This window comes from Brachyhypopomus gauderio, chromosome 2 (assembly GCF_052324685.1).
Source record: "Brachyhypopomus gauderio isolate BG-103 chromosome 2, BGAUD_0.2, whole genome shotgun sequence".
NCBI lineage: Eukaryota > Metazoa > Chordata > Actinopteri > Gymnotiformes > Hypopomidae > Brachyhypopomus > Brachyhypopomus gauderio.
The window spans coordinates 41,994,794-42,001,362 of record NC_135212.1 but is presented as its reverse complement, the minus strand read 5'-3'; positions in this window follow the sequence as shown (position 1 = coordinate 42,001,362).

The following is a 6,569-nucleotide window of genomic DNA, read 5'->3' as shown; positions in this document are numbered from 1 at the left end:
GAGAGAGAGACATTCTCTTTATTTTATTGAAGTTTTTTATTGAAGTTTCAGTTTGGTTTGCTTCCTACATGGTCATGGTAATTACAATGAAGGTGTAACCAAAAAGGGCAAAACAAGGCAAAAGGCAGGAACTATGACATCACAGCACTGGTGTAATTCAATAAATATTCCATGGCATAGCAGACACTTGACCCGCTCGTTAGATAGTGACAGGTAAGGTGGTAGCGTACTGTCTGAAATGTGCAGAAGTGGTACATACATGATGGTAGTCTACACGGACGTAATTTTGGGGGGGGACTTTTTAAAAAGCCGGCTTTGGTCCCCCCCAGTTTTTATGGTTAAAACCAAATATTTAAATAGCAACGAATCTATGTTCCCCCCACTTCACTTTTGAAATCAAAATTACGTCCATGGTAGTCTACCTTCAGCTGGGTATTTAATGAGGACCTGTGCTTATGTGAAACCACCCTTGAGCCTGGTGGTACACGGATTCAAATACATACTGAGTGACATTATTAGCCATGTACTAAAGTCTAAAACACACACACACACACACACACACACACACACAAATTCATGACTGCTTACTTTAAGTAAGAATTTCAAACATTTGATGCTCTTTGATATATGTTAAAATTGAAAAGATATTACAGAGGATTCATGTGTGTAAATGATTTTAAAAGACTACCAAGCACACAGTAAAGGTAATACGCACTCCTCTAAGAGAGAATTGGTACCAAAACTGGACCTCTGGCATTTTGTCAAGAGCTTTCAGCCTAATACCTAGGTGGTTATATTCAACTTAATGGAGACTGAGAAAGCATTCATAACCACACGCTACACCATATATTAATCTCTCAGCTCCCATAAGAAAACACACATGCTCCACAAACAGAACCTTTTTCTTAAGAAGCTTCTTTGAGCACCTATCTACATTGGCCAAACTGGACTTTAACCATCACCCTGCAATGACCCTGGACATCGCTCTGCACGAGTAAGGGCAGAAGAAAAAGAAGATGTCACATGATCATGTCATGTGACTTCTCTGTAATCAGAGGGAACAATATCTCTTAGGCTGTGTCCCAAACTACACACTACCTTACTGAGCACTACACTGAAGTAGTACATTGTATTGATTTAAGCTGACAAGTGTTGCACCTTGTGCGTGATGACATTCATTTGTTAATAAGTGCAAACTGAGCTTGACTTGTTTGTTCTAACAGACTAACAGTACACACCCATAAAACAACAACACATGTATAGCATGTAGTATGTGTATTTAGACACAACTTTAGAAAATGGAAGTCAACTACACCATTTGGTTTATTCTATTCTGTACAGTTGGCTGTCACTAAATCCTGAGTGTGGGCTGGGGAGGGGAGACCAAGAAATGAAGGAAGCAGAGTGAGAGGTCTAAGGAGGACAGGTCTACATAGGAGATGGTTGAGGAGGACAAGTCTACATAGGAGATGGTTGAGGAGGAAAGGTTTACACTGTAACATTGGAAAGGTTTAAGGATGAGAGGTCTACATAGGAGATGGTTGAGGAGAGGTCTACATAGGAGATAGCTAAGGAGGGAAGGTCTACACTGGAACTTTCAAAAGGATTAAGGAGGACAGGTCTACATAGGAGATGGTTGGGGAGGAGAGGTCTACATAGGAGATAGCTAAGGAGGAAAGGCTGGAACATTGGAAGGGTTGAGGAGAGGTCTACATTGTAAATGGCTGAAGAGGACAGGTCTACATAAGTGATAGCTAAAGAGGAAAGGTCTACACTGAAACTTTTCAAAAGGGTTAAGGAGGACAGGTCTACAGAGAAGAGGGCTACGGTAGAGAGGTCCACATAGGAGGGAGCTATAAGGTGGTGAGGTCTACATAGGAGAGGCCTAAGAAGTAAAGATCTACATAGGAGTGTGTTAAGGGTGGAGAGGTCTACATAGGAGAGGTCTACATTGGAGATGGCTAAGAAGGAGAGGTAGGAGGGGTGTAAATGGGCGAGGTCTAAGGAGGACAATGAACCTGGTTCACATCTTAAGACACTGGTAGAACTGAAATCTGCAAGAGCTATCTACACACAGTGCACTCTACAAACATACTAATCAAAATAGTTTTGCTTGCCTGTTTTTCTTTTATCTCTTTTATACAAATTAGATGAATAAAAAAGACCATATATACTTTATTTAAATGTGTATGTGTTTATATTGTGGCACTATAACATCCAGAGCAACACGGACATAACAGCCTAGCTGAGATGAAGGGGCAAGCATTGGAAGCAGCTAGTTTGTTCTTTTCATTATTGCATTTCAATCAAAAGTGCTGTGGTCATGCAGGATGCATAGCTTTGACAAGCGGGTGAGTCCTACGTCTGGTTTTCAACGCGGTTCCTAATAGCACGCGTGGTGAAGGTGCTAGCCACTGGCGGCGGGGAGCTAACCATCAGCTGCGCTCGTCCTCAGAAACAGACAGTGCCTTCCTACAGCCAAGGCAAAGCTCGCTCGACATCAAGGGAACACCCTCTGTGACCTGTGACCAAATATCCAGTCAGTGAGCCCTTTATGGCTCTGTCTTGGCGTAGCATCAGGACTGGTTCAGTGATAACTGGAACATTTCAAATTTAAATATATACCACAAAAAAAAACGTGTTTGATCGAGTGATCAAGTGTGTAATGTGATCACTTAAAGAAGATAATTATATAAGAATTTATATAGAATTATATAAGAGTTTGGGTGCATTTGCAGTACTGGAGGGAAAATGAAAACAGTATGATCTCTGGTTGAAATGCTTCTGTAAGCTGGACCTGCCAGGCACCATAAACATTGGAGAGCAGGAAACAGCCCAGGGAAGGCTGACCAATGATGTGCATGCGCATGTGTGTGTTTGGGTGGGCGGGGTGTCAGCATTATTGCCTTACAGGGTCTGTTGTGTTTGAAATTAGGCTGTAGAATTTATCTACTGGATGGACAGGAAGAGGCAAAGGGAGTTAAACCCAGAGTGAGGTAAACCCAGAGTGAGGTAACCCAGAGTGAGGTAACCCAGACTGAGGTAAACCCACATTGTGGTAGACCCACAGTGAGGTAAACCCACATTGTGGTAGACCCACAGTGAGGTAAACCCACAGTGAGGTAAACCCACATTGTGGTAGACCCACAGTGAGGTAAACCCACATTGTGGTAGACCCACAGTGAGGTAAACCCACATTGTGGTAGACCCACAGTGAGGTAAACCCACATTGTGGTAAACCCACAGTGAGGTAAACCCACATTGTGGTAGACCCACAGTGAGGTAAACCCACATTGTGGTAGACCCACAGTGAGGTAAACCCACATTGTGGTAAACCCACAGTGAGGTAAACTCACTCCTGCACTCCTGCATTTATGCAGAAGTGGAAAGAAATGATGGACTAATTTTGAAGTACATTGTACTTATTTTGAAGTGTACTTTGGGGCGGAAAAACACAACAGCAATGTACTGTTCATTAAGATCTGTTTTAGTCATGCACATGTTTGGTATTACGTTTACCTTCTTTGCAACCCCACCTCGAATGTTTGGTGTTGGTCGTAGCTCTCATTTTCTAGTTTGAGCATTTTATTTCAGACCAAAAATACCACAAAAGAATAGACTGTTTGAGACTGCTGCAACCACCTCTGCACGAATGCAGGCTCAACTTCTGGCTTGTTTCCACACACTCAAACACACACTCAAACAGATCACACCTGTCACTAGTTCCTCTCAGTGCTCTGACCCCTGTGATTCTAGAGAGCTACAGTCATTCACCAAATGAGCTCCCTCAGCAATTCAGTGTGAAGAGCTGGGACATTCGCAGCTGGATAAAGCAGGTGTGTTTGAGGAGAGCCAGTGAGAGGGATCAGGCCCGGTGGCTGTGGCCGTCTGCCACCCACCACAAGAATGTAGGTCACCTGACTCACACATCGCACACTCACACCCATTTCACAGGGAAGAATTCGGAAAAGCAAAGGATTTGCAGCCCCACTGCAAACCCAGAGAGACCGAATGTCACAGCTCAACGGCATTCGGTGTCATGTCATTCCATTATGTAACAACGTAATGTCATAACATCAACGTAATAACCTGTTATAACCACCACATAAGCAAGCAAGAAGATGGCTCATGTCCGTCCCCAAGTGGTCGTGATGCGTGTACGTTAATGCAGTATACATTTTCTCTTTCTCTCCTTCTTTGTACAAACGTCATGTTTTACCAGAGCTAATGTGCCTTTTATATATATATATATATATATATATATATATATATATATATATATATATATATATATATACACTACCATTCAAAAGTTTGGGGTCACTTAGAAATGTTCTTATTTTTGAAAGAAAAGCAGTTTTTTTTTCAATTTAGCTAACATTAAATGCATCAAAAATACACTCTATACATTATTAATGTGGTAAATGACTATTCTAGCTGTAAACGTCTGGTTTTTAATGCAATATCTACATAGATGTATGGAGACCCATTTCCAACCACCATCACTCCAGTGTTCTAATGGTACATTTTGTTTGCTAACTGTGTAAGAAGGCTATTGGATATTTAGAAAACCCTTGAAAACCCTTGTGCAAGTAGGTTAGCACAGCTGAAAACAGTTTTGCTGATTAGAGAAGCTATAAAACGGACCTTCCTTTAAGCTAGTTGAGAATCTGGAGCATTACAATTGTTGGTTCGATTAAACTCACAAAATGGCCAGAAAAAGACAACTTTCAATTGAAACTCGACAGTCTATTCTTGTTCTGAGAAATGAAGTCTATTCCATGCGAGACATTGCCAAGAAACTGAAGATTTCCTACAATGGTGTGTACTACTCCCTTCAGAGGAGAGCACAGACAGGCTCTAACCAGAGTAGAAGGAGAAGTGGAAGGCCCCGCTGCACAACTGAGCAAGAAGACAAGTACATTAGAGTCTCCAGTTTGAGAAATCGACACCTCACAGGTCCTCAACTGGCAGCTTCATTAAATAGTACCCGCAAAACGCCAGTGTCATCATCTACAGTGAAGAGGCGACTCCGGGATGCTGGCCTTCAGGGCAGAGTGGCAAAGAAAAAGCCATATCTGGCTAATAAAAGAAAAAGATTAATATGGGCAAAAGAACACAGAAATTGGACAGAGGAAGACTGGAAAAAGTGTTATGGACAGACGAATCAAAGTTTGAGATGTTTGGATCACACAGACGGACATTTGTGAGACGCAGAACAACTGAAAAGATGCTGGATGAGTGCCTGACACCATCTGTCACACATGGTGGAGGTAATGTGATGGTCTGGGGTTGCTTTGGTGCTGGTAAAGTGGGAGATTTGTACAAGGTAAAAGAGATTTTGAATAAGGAAGGCTATCACTCCATTTTGCAACACCATGCCATACCCTTTGGACAGCGCTTGATTGGAGCCAATTTCATCCTGCAACAGGTCAATGACCCAAATCACACCTCCAAATTATGCACAAACTATTTAGAGAAGAAGCAGGCAGCTGGTGTTTTATTGGTAATGGAGTGGCCAGCGCAGTCACCAGATCTCAACCCCATTGAGCTGTTGTGGGAACATCTTGACCGTATGGTACGAAATATGGGGTGAAATTTCTCCAGATTACCTCAGCAAATTAACAGCTAGAATGCCAAAGGTCTGCAATGCTGTAATTGCTGCTAAGAGAGCATTCTTTGACCAAAGCAAAGTTTAAAGTAGAAAATTATTTCAAATAAAAAACAAAACATTATTTCTACCTTGTCAATGTCTGGACTATATTTCTATTCATTTTGCAACTCATTTGATAAATAAAAGTATGAGATTTCAGGGCAAAACACAAAATTGTCTAGGTGACCCCAAACATTTGAACGGTATTGTGTATATATATATATATATATATATATATATATATATATATATATATATATATATAAACTTTTATTATTATATTATTGTGGTCTATTTAGAAGCAATAGTCGGCAAGCAACGTGCTTCTGTCTGAGACGTGTTCTTCATGTACCTTTAACCTCTGAACTCTGCATCTCTCTCTCCTCTCCTGTACCATAACTAGACACAATGGGCCAGATTCATAAGACTTGATGCTTAACACGCCACGCCAAACGTGCCTCACAAACGTTGATGTCAAACGTGCCTCACAAACGTTGATGCCAAACGTGCCTCACAAACGTTGATGCCAAACGTGACTCACAAAAGTTGGTGGCATTCTGAGGTCCTGCTGAAGCGGCTTCCTCTTCCTCTTCCTCTTCATGTCGTCACCCCACTACTGCTGCTGCACAGTTCACCGTCACGCTCACTCCAAATAGCCCCAAAAAGTGTCACTTGGCTTTCTGGTGATAAATTTGCATGCATGACCAAACATTGCTGGGGTAAAGATCTAATCCACATCAGCTTCTCAACAGGAAATTGACCATTGGACAGGTTCAAGTGGATTTTTTTGCTTATCTGTGTTGTGGTATGAATTGCCATATCATATTCAAATGAGGATAAAATGTGGTAAAATGCTGTAGCACCATATATCGCACAGACGACAAAAATACACTAGCAATCCACATTTGTGAATGAG